Source organism: Parus major, chromosome 7, assembly GCF_001522545.3.
Source record: "Parus major isolate Abel chromosome 7, Parus_major1.1, whole genome shotgun sequence".
Classification (NCBI taxonomy): domain Eukaryota; kingdom Metazoa; phylum Chordata; class Aves; order Passeriformes; family Paridae; genus Parus; species Parus major.
In genome coordinates this window covers 34,560,128-34,575,510 of record NC_031776.1, presented here as the reverse complement: position 1 = coordinate 34,575,510, position 15,383 = coordinate 34,560,128, and the positions used below count along the sequence as shown (strand labels likewise).

At 44.6% G+C, this 15,383-nt stretch overlaps 1 long non-coding RNA gene across 1 annotated transcript in view; it reads right to left on the bottom strand.

Annotated features, from left to right (window-relative positions):
- Window positions 1-3,058: 3,058 nt before the first annotated feature.
- The window catches only part of LOC117244736, a 45,432-nt gene continuing 33,107 nt past the window's right edge, over window positions 3,059-15,383 (bottom strand). Inside the window, exon 12 of the long non-coding RNA XR_004498363.1 lies at window positions 3,059-6,984. This is a non-coding gene — a long non-coding RNA (uncharacterized LOC117244736). The remainder of the gene's footprint in view (window positions 6,985-15,383) is intronic.

Sequence of the window (15,383 nt, the reverse complement as noted above, 5' to 3'; positions counted from 1 at the left end):
ATAATTGGGGCACCGTATTGTTTTTGCCTGTTAAAGAGAAGAGTGAAGCTCACCCCGTGAAGCATAGCTGGATCTGGAATCTGGGTCCAGATTTCTTCCCCCCTCTGCTTTCTCAGAAAAATACTGAGGCTGCAGTTAACCCTTGCAGCACCACACACTTCCTACTGGATATTTAATTCACCTCTAGCCTGATACTTTGAAGCAGTCAGAACTTATTTACTCAAATTCATATGAGGGGAAGTAGTTGCCTGCTATGGCAGATTCTGCAGTTCAATATTTCCCTCTGAAGGCCATGACCTGATTATGAGACAAGTCCTGTGCTTCATATCCTTTGAATAAAGAGTTTCTGGAGGAATTCAGCTACCTGCCAAGGTGAGGTGTGTGGTGAGAGCTGGTTCCTCAGAACCCCCACCCTCCCCTGCAAAAGCCAAGGGGCTCACAAGCTCCCACACGTTTTCTGTTCATGCTAAACTCTGCCAAAACCTGAAAACTTTGAGATCAAGGGGGTTCTGGTGTCCTGTGGTACTTCAGCCCTTTCACATAAATCAAATTCATGTGTGGTCAGAGCAGATTGTTCACCAACTGAGGAGCCACAAACACTTATGTATGTGCCATCTTTTAAACATTTCAGCAGCCCGTTAAATGTTGTCGCATAAGCTAAAAATTAACCGTGAAGACACACTTTTCCTCACATTCACTGCAGCTGAGCCTGAAACCAAATCCCAGATGTTCCCAACAAAAGCCATCTTGAATCACTGCTTTCCAGAGAAGTGTTTCAGAGAAATCTGAGGAGGTGTCCCCTGTTCTGATTTCATGGACATTGCCAGAGGCTGCAGTGGCAGTGTGGGACCTTCAGTCCAACCCACCAGGGACATCTAGTCCCACTCAGGACAGCCACTGTCATATTTCTATTTAAAAATCACTCTGGGGTGATCTGATTTCAACCTTACAGTACCTGAAGGGAACCTACAAGAAAGATGGAGATTATTTACAAGGGACTGGAGTGGTAGGACAGGGAAGAACATCTTCAAACTGAAGGACAGCAAGTTCAGATTAGATATTAGGAAGAAATTCAACCCTGTGAGGGTGGGGAGGCCCTGGCACAGGGTTCCCAGAGAAGCTGTGGCTGCCCCTGGATCCCTGGAAGTGTCCAAGGCCAGGCTGGACGGGGCTTGGAGCAATCTGGGATAGTGGGAGGTGTCCCTGCCTGTGTCAGGGGTTAGAACAAGATGAGCAAAGAGTCTGATTTCCTCTGTCTCTCTGAATTATCTGAGCCAGAATACATCACAGGTGGTTTCCTGTGATCACAACCTAGTTTTGAAATGCCATGAGCACTTTCTGACTGTGGCTTCTCTCACCTGAAGATCAAAGTCCTGAATGTGTACAGTTCACACAGAAATGCCATCTTCCTTGGTAGAAACAACATATTGCACATTTGGTACAACTTTCATTTCATTTTGTATTTTCATTTGCAATCTCAGATATCAAAGAAAGCCAAACTGACAAAAGCCAGCTTGCACACCCAAGAGTGAAGTTTTCCATGGTTTACAGAAATCAACCCATAATCTATTTTATTTAAATCTCTGAATGCATAAAAGGCTGCAGATTGTCAGAATAAGATAAAAGCTAGAATCATAGAATTACTTAAGTTGGAAAAGATCTTTAAGATCGTTGAGTCTATCCATTCTCCAGCACTAATCCATGTCCCCAAGTGCCACTTCTACACAGCTTTTAAATCCCTCTGGGGATGGGGACTCCACCACTGCCCCCTTCCAATGTTTGACCACCTTGACAGCAAAGAAATTTTCCCTAATATCCACCTAAACCTCCCTTGGCACAGCTTGAGGACATTTCCTCTTCTGTTCCCATCAGTTTCAGTGAACCCTCCTGGTCTGGTGTCCCCCTGCAGGGATGGAGATTGGGTCTGAGGGATTTATTCCAGCACAGAAATCACCCACAAACAAACACCCACAATTAATTGGGACTTACCTACACAGGTGGATATTTAATTCACCTCTAGCCTAATACTTTGAAGCAGTCATAACTTATTTACTCAAATTCATATGAGGGGAAGTAGTTGCCTGCTATGGCAGATTCTGCAGTTCAATCTCTTTTTTACTATGCTACAAGCTCTTCTACCAGGTGGTGCTCCCAACATCACCATTTCTTTGACTGCTCTTCCTTCATACATCATGGGACTTTTATGAGTCATGTGGACCTAGGTATAGCAAAAATACCTCACCCTCAACTTTGTGTTACTCCAATGTCAGGAATTAATGACAAACTTTTGACAGACCCTAAATAAAAACAAGCAACAGACAAAACAAACAATCAAACAAAACCCCCAAGCTCTTTAGTTTGCTTCAGTTTCCCCCAACCTTTCAGCAATGTGAGTTTTCCTTATGTTTGGGGGCAGGAAATGAATAGTTACCATGGAAATTGCCACAAATCTTTTTCTTTCAGCCTCCTTCAAGCTACAGAGCACGTTTATAAAGACACACATAGAACACACTCGTCATTAAAGAACTTAGGCAGCAATAGAACTGCGTTTTCCCAAGTTTTACAACATATTTCACAATAATTTGCTCTGCTCCCGTTCTCATTACAGAGGCAATATTAGAATGATAATGACTTACATGCTCTGTCATAGTTTACTACTCTGACCTTTTCAGTATTCTGCCTTTTGAAAGCTTGACAGGGCCACCTCTCCTGCTCACTTTAACATGGCAGAGAGCTGGGACCAAGGAAAGAAGGGGATAACAGCAACAGACACTCTGCCAAATTCTCTTAAGCTTTAAATAACCTTACTGAAACTCATCATTTCTGGGGTGTATTTAAACAGATTTCCTGTCTTTCTCCCAGCACTTTGTGCCCCTGGAATTGCACTGGTCATCCAGAACAATGGCTTACCTGCAGAAGGTGTGTTGGGAAGTCAGAGGTCTACACCCACACTTGAATATCACTTTGGCCTTTTGAATTATTCATCAGCTCAAGAACAAAGTGAGATTTTGGTCCCAGATGACCAGATGTCTGTTTTCTCAGCATGTAGAACTTTTTTTTTTTGTTTTTTTTTTTTTTTTTTAATGTGTCATTGCAGACCCCAGGCCCATCCCCTTTGCCATATGCAGAACTTTCTTTATTTTGTAGGATAGCAGATTTTTTTTTCAGCTGCATTTCCTGCTGCCAATTCCCCTATAAATCATCAGGAGCATGAAGGAAGCTCCACAGGGCCAGTGCACAGCCTGCTGCACAAGTGTGGGGTCACAGGTAGACGTGCTGGCATCGAGTGTGCTCCTCCCAGTCCCTCATTTCCTAGAGCATAAAGTCAGAGAAAGATCCTAAAGAGAGTCATTGTCAACTCCCCTTTCCCTTGTGTACCTCTTTTAGTGGCACAAAGCCATATCCTTCTTGAAATGAGGGCACAAAAAGGCAGGAGCTTCTTAAACCAGTGGAAAGCTTGTGATGGAGGAAACAATTGCAGGGATCAAAGAATCACAGAATGGTTTAGGTTGGGAAAGACCTCTAAGGCCATAGAGTCCAACCTTTGACCAAACACTACCCTGAAACTAATCCAGAGCACTGAGATTTCTGGAGCAGCTCCCTGGGCAGCCCCTTCCAGTGTCTAATGACCTTTTCAGTGCAGAAATGCTTCCTGATGTCCAGCCACAGTGAATGGGGTTCCTCATTTCCTGGGATCCCCATCCCAACCCTTTGCTGTGCAGCACTGAGGAGCAGCCAGGCTGACAGCAACCTCTGGTTTTGGAGATTCAAAGGGAGCTCTCAGCCTCCTGCTGCTCAACCTGACCTCCCTCAAACACTCCCCTGATGCTGCTCCCTGCCTTCCTGCAGCTGAGGTGGGGATCAAGCCACTTTCACCCTTTCACATCTCCATCTCGCATCTGTCCTCTCCAATATTACTTGCAGGTGTTTTGAAAAGACCCACACACACTTCAGGCTGCCTTTTTTCCCCTTTTGCACTGCTCTGAAGTAGTCTGCCCTGCACATTAGGGCTGCAGTGTTATGCTCCTCGAGTACACCACTTCAATAAAAAACAGGTGTTCCGCCGCTTTCCTGTGGGATCCTTCCCCACTGCCAGCCATGTGCTCTGCAGAGCTCACTGGCGTGGTGATGGAAGAGTTAATCATCTCCCAGCCTACTGCTGGAGGATTATTTAGCACACCAGGTGCCTGCTGCACTCTCAGTGTGGAGGAGAGCCTGGGAACAGAGATGAATCAGTGCTGCAGCTGTGTGAGAGAGGGGAGCTGCTGAGACAGTCGGGATCTCCCTGGGACCTTCTGCTCTTTACACAAGCACAGAGCCCGTGCTGGGCAAACCCCAAGGAGCCACCCCAGCACCCCCTCGGTGGCTGCACAGCCCTGAGGGTCTCACCTTCCTGAGGAACACCAGCACCCTCAAAGTCTGCTGGTCCTCAGATTTGGGCAGATGCTCATTGCTACCTTTCACCTGTTGCTTGTAAAGCTGCTCTGCTCAAGTACAAAGACTTTCCGTGGCTGTAGAGAGATATAAATTTTGCTATGACTTTGAGTTCCTCTTATCTTCACAAGAGTCAAACTTCAAGACACCTAAAAGCTCTTATTGCTCTTCTCCAAGTGCAGCTTCCTCTTCAGTCAGAGAACTGATTGATTTTGGAATTTTTTGGTGGATTTTGTGTTGGTTTGGTTTTTTTTCCCCCTAAACAATGCATAATTTGATAGCATAACCCTTGAGTTTCCATTTCACACAAGAGTACAAAAGCAGGGGAGAACCTGTCCCAGACAGGAGTGCAGGGGAGACCCTCAGATGGCACCAGGGAGAGTAACTGGGATTTCAAAAGTCACGGGACCAGGTGTCTGTCTTAGGTACCAACCTCAGGCACAAGAAGCTCAAGAGAGAAGAATCTCAGAACTACCCCAGGCCAGTGGGATTTCCCACTATCTTTTAATCAGAGGAAAGCTATCCTCTGATCCAATCCTGTATGGCTTGATTTGTGCAATTCATAATGTAAACAACAAATAAATCTGTAGGGTTTCAAATGGCTTGTCAAAGAAAAGAGATTTTTGATAATGAAAGTATTAAAGGAAAACCAATATGGGAACCACATTGTACCATTCACAGGGAAGGAAAGTTTTGATCCATCTCAGCATCTTTCCTGTGCTTAACTGTATCAGAAAAATCCATAGTGCTAAACTCCCCCCCTCTCTCTGTAAAAGTTTTGCTCTGAATGAGATAATTACTTTTTCTCTGGTACATCACCTCTCTTGTCCCAGGGGGTTAAATATGATACACACACTGAAGGCAATGCAGATGTCCCTTGCACGAGTGGTCTCGTTATGGAGATCTCCACCTACAGCTCCCCTGCCCTGGAGATAAGAAAAATGAATTCATATCAAGAAAACAACAAGAGTTAGAATCATGGGCTGATTTGGGTTGGAAGGAACCTTAAAGCTCTTCTCATCCCAACCCTCTGTCACAGGCAGGGATACCTGCCACTATGCCAGGGGAGACTTCCAGGGATGGGATGTCACACTTCATCTCCCCTCTTTTCATTCCCTGATTTATGAAACAGACAAAAATTAATATTAAGAAGAAAACCAAAATTAAAAAACAACAAACACTTACTCCACTCCAGAGGAAGAAAGAGCAGAAAAGAGGGTGATGGCACAAGTCCCCTGGGATCTGCAGTACATGCAGAGGACTGTATATACTCTTCCCAAGTGCAGCTAAATTACATTGTGAACACCCTTTTTTCCATCTGTGATAGCTCAGAGCAGAGTCACTGCCTCCCCACTGCCCCACCTGCTGTGACATCAGCTGGTTTCCCCATCCTGCTGAAGTGGGGTAGGTCCTCCCTAAACTGTGCTGGTCCAGCTACTGCTGGCACTGAGTGAAGCATTCATGGTACACCCTAAAGTAATTCCTAAGTGACTCTTACTACCATGTATCCCATACCCAACTCCTTTTCCTTCTCTGTTCTCTGCTTCATGAGTTTCTTTTCACTTTTCCTCAGTGTTTACTGTACTTTGAATAGTTCTGTGGCTACCATCCGTAGGAGAACCATGGGAACTGGCAGGCAATGAATGACTGGCATGCAAAAGGGGTTTTTTTGGGTTTTTTCTTTCCCCTTCTTCTTCTACTTCTTCTTGAAAACAACCTTGGCGAGCAATCAGATGAAAAAATCCATTCTTCTGCCAGCCCCTGCCCGGTGCCAGTGTCAGGATATTTAAAGCTCTCTGAGAAGTGGTTTGGGGGAAGGTAGCACCAAAGCAGCATATCAAGCTGCATCTTTCCCCTCCATATAAAAAAAAAAAAAACAACCAAAAACCAAAACCACAACCCAAACCAGAGGTTGCTGAGCTCTCTCTGCTACCAGGCTTGACTTAAGTTAAACATCCAAGCCCCTGACATAAATGTGCTCTGTAGGAATCTGTAATAAGGTACTCCAGTTAAAACTAGCAACTGCATTTTCGATGTGAGAGCATAATCCCCATTGTTACTGGGGAGTCTGGATCCTGCCACAACAGAGGGGTTTTTGTTATATTACATGCCTACCAACCAAGTCCTTTTCTTTTACAGCTCCCTATGGTAGAGAAGGGAAAAAGAGTGGATTTAAGTTTCCAGGGAGCTGTCGGCCTTTGTAATAAGGTCCATGGCTCAGTGCTGGTTGACAAAGGGGGTTAGCAGCAGAACGGCGGTGAGCTATTCATCCTGCCAGCGAGCTCAGGTGAACGCGGCGCTCGCAGCCAAACAGGAGCGCTCAGCCCCATTCACCCGGTGCCTGGGTAATGTACCACAAGCTGAACGCTGTTCATCGAGCCAGCGGGAAATTCAGGCGTTTAGCAAGCGCTGGAAGCCGAGCTGCTGTGATGGATGGTAATATCCAGACCTCTGGAGCTGCGAGGAGAGGCCGGGCAGACCCTGGCGAGAGAGGCTGGGAGTGATGGGAGGATGGGATGAGGTGTTCCTGCTCTCCTCCTCCCTGGGAAACTGCAAGGAAAAGAGATGAGTTTGATTTATTTCCCATTGTGAACCTCGGGGAAAAGAGCAAAGCTAAGAGCAGAATACACAAACAAAACAAAAGACTTAACCCCAAGGGGAAAAAAAAAAATAACCCACGCCTGTTCCTCGGGGAGAAATGTGATACTCCCCAGCTTGCCCACTATCAGCACTCTGAGACCCGCTCCCAGCTGCTCGGCATTCTTGGGTTTCATCACTCAAATCTGAATTACAGGAGAGAGTTAAGGCTGCCCGTGCTGCTCCTGCTGCTCCCCTGGTGCTGCCCCTCCGAGCGATGCTCAGCCACCACCAGGGATGCAGCCTGGACAGGTCAGAGCCCACCACGGCAGCAGGAGGCAGAGAATCACAGACACCTGGCAGGGCGACAGGCAGAAGTCAAAAATCCAGGGGTCCCAGATAATATAAAACAAAATTTAATTTCTATCAGGTTGGAATTGTGTCTAAAATTGGCCAAATAAGAAGTTATAGCATTTATCCCTTTGAGCTGTTGGGTGTAGGTGGAAAGAGAACCCATCAGCAGCCCTCTGATCCACCCCAGGAGCCCTGAAACAACAGGGAGGAGAAATCGCCCTGTAAACTGCAGCTCATCGAAACCTTTTATCTTGAGATCATAGAATGGTTTGGGTTGGAAGTGAACTTAAAGACCATCTCTTTCCAAACCCCCTCCTTATGGGCAGGGATACCTTCCACTAGAGCAGGTTGCTTAAAAAGCCCTGTCCAACCTGGACTTGTTTGGTCACATCCCTCCAGTCACCCTTGACACTTCTGCTTCATATGACAGCTCATTAAAAATATAAAGATCATTAAAAATATAAAAGTTGATACATATTAGTAGTTTACAGAAAACGTGGCACCCTGCCCTGTATTGAAATAACATCTATTATTTAATAAAATCAAACAACATGTTATTTGAGGAAACCAAGGGGTGAAGAGGTTTGCAAAAGAAAAAGGAGAAATCACTGCCTATCCATAGGGGGAATTTGGTAGGAGATGATGTTCCTTGTTTCCACTCAAATGCATTCTGCCCCAGTTACACACAGCCCAAAGCCACTGTGGTACTCAGGGCTGCTAGTGCAGCATGAGCTCTCAGTGCCAGAGCAGATAAAGCCCTGCTGATAAAAGGACAATTAACTGCTAAAGGTCTGCCTGAACTTTCTCCCCACGTGCTGCTCTAGAGCCTTTCCCTGAGGACTGGGAAAAGCATCCCTGAGGCTTCAGCACCACCTCTTCAGTGATTTGGCATGGCCACCTGTGTTTTCCCGGAGATCCTGTGCCAGCTGAGAGGGGCAGGGATCACCCCTTCATCTTCTCATCCCCACCTGACCCTCCTGCCTCTGCTGTCACAGCTGCCCATCGCTGCCAGCTCACCGCAGCACTTCAGGGGACAGCAAGGAAATCAGACAGTGACCCAGAGCTGGCAGGGTGCAGGGGAACACAGCTCCAACTCCAGCCCTGAGCCTTGGCTGTGGAGCGGGATTTACATAATAATTAACTCCGGTATTCTTGGACAACTCACTCTCTGTGCAACAACTGCAGATGATTCCCCCGTACACCCTTAAAAATCTGTCTAGCTAACAGATCCAAAAATCCAACACCTGTGTGTCAGCACGAACAGCTGTACACTTCCACCGCTCCTCTCTCTGCAGAGGATGCCACATGCCAGTTGCTTTACTTAGAGCGTGTGGGGAGGCCAATCCATTAGAGAGGGAGCACAGCATAATTAAGAAGCAACATGCTTGCTTGTTCCTGCTGCCCTAATATTTTTTTAGTTTTGTTTGGGGTTTTTTTTAATTATTTTTCCTCCCCCTACATACTTTGTTTAAACAACTCCATCCACTTTATTCTGCTGTTCTTCAGGCTTGCAGGGGTACTGAACTTGGGAGGCAGGGTCTGTTTTTCCAGCACTCATCAGCTGGCGTGTCAGAGTAGAGAAGCTTCCAGTCAAATTACATTTTTGTCTTTTTTTTTTTTTTCCCCCCTTTCCCTGAGAAATATCCTCAATAAGAAAGATCTTCTTGGGATAAATAACGGGAGACACAAAGAGTGCAGAATCTAAACACCCGCATTCCGCCCGCCGTACGACGGCAACAAATGATTACATCCACCCCGAAACATCCACAGACGGTCATGTTTGTTTTCATTGCATTCCAGATATCAGTTGCAATAACTCTATATATATTTCTTTCTCTCTCTTGCTTTGTGTGTGAGTGCTTGTGTTCCCTTTACACACAGAACAGGAGAAACATTTTGTTAAACTAAGCTTTATCTTCGAAACCTGTGCTCCGGCAATGCACGCTGTGTGTAAAAATACAAGCTAAAAAGGGGGTTTTAAATCCATTTGGAGCCATAATGTGAATTTATCTTCACATGAATAATTTGCACCAGTATTCCTAATTTGGCAAGCAAAGAGTGCAGCATAGCTTCACAAGCCATCGTACCTTTGTGCTCTTAATCCTCATGGGGCTACCTATACTTGTCTTTCTGTACATTGGATCACTGCTAGTGGAGGTCTGAAAAGCATCTCCAGCAATCTTTAATTCATGTGATTAAAAATTCAAAAGAAGCCCTTGTACCAGCTGTTAAACTATGTTAGTAAGCTGTAATTCAGAGTTCAAATCCCAGCAAATTGAAGGTTAGGTTAACAGGATCATTCAGTGGAACTGCATTATATCGTAGCAACTAGAACAGTAGGTGGACTGTTTTATACATGCTCATTTGCAGAAGATAAACTAAGGATGAGCAAACCAAAGCACTGCAAACCTTGCCTTGGATTTATCCCCCCCCCCCCTTTCTCTTTCTGTGACATGATTTTTTTTTTAGAGCCTGGCAGATGAAACCAACTGTGGGTTTTGTTTAATCTTTGTACAGATAGAAGCAGAGTAAAATCAGCATGAAGTGTTTTGTTTAAGATTATCTGGAATCTGAGCAATAAGTTTTTCATCTCTGAGACTAATTCGTTTAAATATTACAAAGGTGAAATGAGTTTGATTGTCTTAAGTCTACTGTTCACTGTCCTTCAGCAAATACAGAGAAAGTATACAAGAAAAGAAATCCACATTATTTAGCACAGTATGATGTGGTTATTCTTTGCACAGACTGGTCCCAGGGTAAACTTGCAGAAAGTCTGGAAGAATCAACCTTAAGTGCAACTAAGGCTGAAAGTCTTATGTATGATTACAATTATTATTTATTAGTAACACCGCAGTAGTCATTAGTCTTCAGCTGAGATTGAAATGCTGTTGTGGAGAGTGTTGCATTAAAAAATGACATTATTTGCTCTACAGTGCTTACAGGCTCTGCAGCTTTACAGAGCTTGCAGGGGGAAGGTGAGAAACAGGATGTAATATCATCTTTAGTTTGCAGATGGGGAATTATGGCACAAAGTGTCTTTCCCAAAACCACACAGGAAGTGTGCAGAGCTAGAAGCTGAATCCTGATCTCCTGGAAGCTTTAACCAAAATACCATCCTTCCTGTCTATTGAAAGAATCACACATTATATAATAGGCTGTAAAGCAGACCTTTAAGGGGCCCAGACTTCAGATGTGGTCCTGTGCCTGTGGTACCCAGCAACACAATTAGCCCATTTAAAATATGCCTCATAAACTCTTGAACTCCATGATCTTAGAAGTGTATTTCAACCTTAACAATTCTATGATTCACTCTTGTGTTTCTGGTGAATTTGCTGAGGTGGGTTTTGTACAGAAGAGGGGAACTGGAAAAGGAGACAAACTGGTGGGAAAGTCTAGGAAGGGTTGGTAACTTGCTCAGGATGGAGAGGGCAGCAGCCTTTTGTGGGACAGGGTATTACTGGGGAACAAAGCTTCCCAATAAAAGCAGTCAGGAAAACTATGTCTTTCAAATTAAGAGGAAAAGATGCTAAAGAAGAAAAAGCACTGAGGATAAGAGCGTCAGGGACTCTGGCAGAGGAAAAGGCTAGCTGAAGAAAAAGGTGAGGAGAAGTTTGGTAGGAAGAAAAGAAAGGACCACAGCAAATGTTTAGGACTACAGCTGTTCTGTCAAAGCAAAGGAACTTTTGCATAAGTTGCAAAAGAATAAAAATTAAAAAAAATTATTTTTGCAATTTTTCCTTCTTGCTGTTGGCAAGATACCACCCAGTGAAAACCCCAACAAACTTTGTTGTCCTTCTAGGGATGTACTGACAGGTTGGAAGAAAGAAGACATCTGTTCAAGCATCTTTTGGCTGAGACGCCTACGAACTTTGATCGAGCAGCTCCTTTTAATTTCCCACCTGAGACAGCATTTCTCCTGAAATGACTAAAAGTCCTGGCTGTTCTTCCCAATAGAGGTCTTCATATAAATTTATAAAAACCAGACCAAACCAAACAAACAATTAAAATTTGCTTGTGACCAGCACGATTGCCTGCATGTGGATGATGTGTGGCTGGTTGCTGCCATTAAAACCCTCCAGTGACAAATCCCTCCCACTGTGGGTCAGATGTCATGTCTATACACATGGCACTCCCCAAACAATTTTAATGCTACATCAAATACAGTGTTTAAAAATAACTTTGTCTAACCAAGGGCTGAGTAAAACTTGTGAAGGACTTGGCCTCATAATTTAGAGTCATCATCATCAACAGGCTTTCCCTTGGATAGCACCTTTCATTCAAAGATCTCGGAACACTTAATTTAATTAAGCCTTTCAACAATGCCATCATGCAGCCAAATGTTATAATAACTGCTTGTAGAGGTTTGAATCTGAGACAAAGAGAGGTTAAACGAGTTTCCCAACGTCCCAGAACGAATTAATAACATCGCCAAGAAGAGGCTTCAAAGCCTCCCTGCAAGCCACGCTGCTTCCCTCCTTTCCCACCGTGACACGGGTGGGTTTATGTGCCCGCTGGGCTGTGCTGAGGGTGCCTCTGGATTTCTCTGCTTCCCAGGGAGACAGGGAGCAATCTGTGTGAGAAACAGGCAGCGACTGCTCAGCAGGGTTAGCTGCATCCTGAAAGGGAAGGTGGTAATGGGAACATCCTCCCCCCAGAAACAAGATGAGAAAAGGTCTCGCAGTGCTTTCCTCCACGCCACCACTTCCTCTGGGTTACCTTGGGAAGGGGGATTGCTTGCTGTTTTCCCATGGCTGAGAGCTGTGAGATCTTTTATGGCACATTAGTGGTCTCTTATAAACTGAGTCCAAAAAGCCACGGCTGGGAGAGTACAGTCACCTTAGCCCCGTGTGGGGAATTGCCTCAGCCCTGAGGGAGGAACATCCTGTCCTCGTACCGGCAGAAAACGCTGCACTCTGACTTTTTCCTGGAGGTCCCTTGCATTCAAACGCTGTCTAGTCCCGATTCCCTTAGCCTGGGAGATCTGAGCAGCATACAGGCTGCAGTGGTATGGCTCCAGGCCATACAGCACACACTAAGCATTACCATATGTCACAGAGGCAGCTAGACAAAATCTTCCCTGCAATGCGAAGAGCAGTGCTGGATTCATGCACAACTCCACTAGTTAAGACCAAACAGCAAAGGTTTTGTAAAACAAAATCGCTTTGGTTTACTGCTGAGCATCAGCAGCTGCTTTCAAATTTACAAATGCTCCTACTTTCTACAAAACATAAACGAAAAGCAACTGATTTCCAAGCCACCTGCCCAGACCTGAGACAGGGATTTGTTTTTTCCAGGCGTTGCTGCAGGGTTTCAGTTACCACAGGTGGAGTGACCACTAGAACACTGAGACCTGCAGCTCCCACCCTGCTGCCAAAGGAGAGCTGGACCTCTTGGATGTGAATTGCCCCGATCTCTGCAGGATTTGATGTTTATTACTCCCAGGATTTCCCTGGCATGGAGCAGCTCCAAGATTAAATACTTGTCCCTTTTGTTCTGGGGACTGGCTCAAGGGAGGAGGCTCTGCAGGAGATGCATCATGCACAGGGAACGTGGGGTCTCATCAGAAAGGCTACATCCCATCTTCTCCCAGCTCTACAGTCCCATGAACACAAATATTTAACCCCTATGCCAGTCCTGTATTTATAAAAGGACATCTGTTTTCTGCTTCCAGAGGCTCCACGTTAAGTCACGTCCATAAAAGAATTATGCCACTCACTACTGACATGATACCTTCAGTTTGAGGGTGACATAGTTATTTGGGCTAATTTCCTAGTGGTAAAGCCCTGTGTAATTGAACAGTGTTGAAAACAAATGAGGTTGGGCAGAACTACAAACAGAGTTGCTGGTGGCACCCATTTCACCAGGCCATCCAACCAAAGCCCAAGCTCCAGGAATTATATGATGCTTCAAAACATCGACTTTGGCTTTTAAAAACAAGCCCCTGGTCCTTATTATTGAGAAGTTCAAAATGTGTTTACTGCTGAAAAATCAAAAGACAAAGAACAATTCCAATTGTATTTTTGAAATCTAATTATTTGAACCATGACCTTGGAACGTTGGGAGCTGAATGCAACAGTGTAAATTACACACAAATTTCTACAAAAAAGAAATTATGTGGGTTTAAATGACAGTATAATGGTTTAAGCTTATTTATATTAATTAAGCACATCAAAATAATATGTGACTGTTAATACATAAAACAACATTAAAATATAATAGCTGTTTTCTCTTAAAGGTTAAATGGTCTTGATTCTTTGCATGTGCAAATGACTGTCATTGTCATTAATTGCCATCATCTTGCTTGCTCACATTTCTTGGAAACGCAAGGCTGGACACTTTTAGCATGCAAATTTAGCTTTAAACTCTTTGCCATGGGAGACCTGGGTCTCAGTAGGACCCACACAGGTAAAGCAGAGCCTGCAGATGAGCCCTCAGCACTGTGCCCTGCCTAGCTCAGCTCACAGGCTCCGTGGAAGGCTCCCAGCTCTGCAGATATTTTCCTCCTGCAGCAGTTCACAGTCCTTACAGCATACAGCGAAACTCGCATCTTAAATTTATCTTAATGAGCTGAAATCTGCGGCCCTAATTGGCGTACACATGGCGTGGTTTTAGTTACGAGATAAACAATTTATTCCAGTATCAAGGCAACATCGGTTAGGATTTTACGAGGCTCCCAAAAATGTTTGATAAACCCACCCTTCTGTTTGTTGCAACAGCTACGGTAAAATAAACTCCCAGCACATCCCAGGCTGAGCTCTTTGTCTCAGCCCTGCTCCCACCCAACGCCCACCAGCTTCGCACCCAGCTCGGCCAAAAACACCGCCCGGGCTCCTACAGGTGTTACATTTTTTGCTCCCCCCAGTGACCAGTTCCACTGCGATTGGACTAAAATAATATCTCCAAGAGCAATGTGCTGGCATGGCTGAGAACATACATATAAGGCCACTGAGGTCCGCACAGCGAGGATTGCACAATAACCCATTAAAATAAACATTTGCAACCACAGATAGCTGGACTGAAATCCCTGCTCTGATACAAATAACATCTGGACAACTTTTGTATGCATCTTCCAGCATAAAACACCCTTGAGAAAAAATAGAAGGCAAGCTAAAAGACAAAGGACCACTAAAGATTTTATTATGCTATGGGTGTGGTGCCATAAATTTGAGGGGATTCAGGCAAGAGTTGCCAAGCTTGAATTTAAACAGCATGTTGTTTTTAAAAGTTGTAACATTAGTGACGAACAAGTCAGTATTCTTACATAATTAATCCAGTGTGAAATAGAGTGACTGGAAAACATCCAGTGGTTTAAAAATAACTCAATCGTCTTTAAGATCCACAATACTATAGGATTTAACATTAAGGCACAGGAAGTGAAGGCATCTTGGTATGGAGCATGCTGTTTTAATTCCACTAAAGCTTTACGAATTCAGCTTAACCGAGCTCACTGTACAACAGCCCTGAGCCATGCAAAGCCAGGGAGGTTCCTCTCGAGTGGATCCCAGGTTTAAGCACCAGGATTCTTCCCCCCACCAAAAAGAACTGTCTCTAGCTGGAGGTACCATTAAAGAGACAAAAATAGAAGTGCTTTCTTTTGCAAAATGGTAATCCTTAACTGGGAAGACTGGGAGAAAAGACAAAGATATGCGGGGAAGGTAATGAGCGTCTTCAGAAGATGGATAATCATGGGTTGGAGTTGAATGGACTTCAACATCCAGGGTTATTCCTTAGTGGTGTTTCCAGCTGGCAGCAAGCACAAGGGACTGCAAACTGGAGACACAGCCTGAGTGGGGCTCAGTGTAATGATAAAGAAAACCAGCCAAACAAAACCCTCCTTCAACCTGAAGCTGCCACTTATGTTTGTAAACTGAGGGCCTGATTCTTTAAGTTATTCCCACAAGAATCTCCAGCAATGTCACCTGTAAATGTAAGAGATGTTACAGTCACTCTTCTTGCAGGCTGGATAAATTCTAGTGAAAGGTTCCCTGGCCATCAACTGTATTATTTTTAAGGTCTCC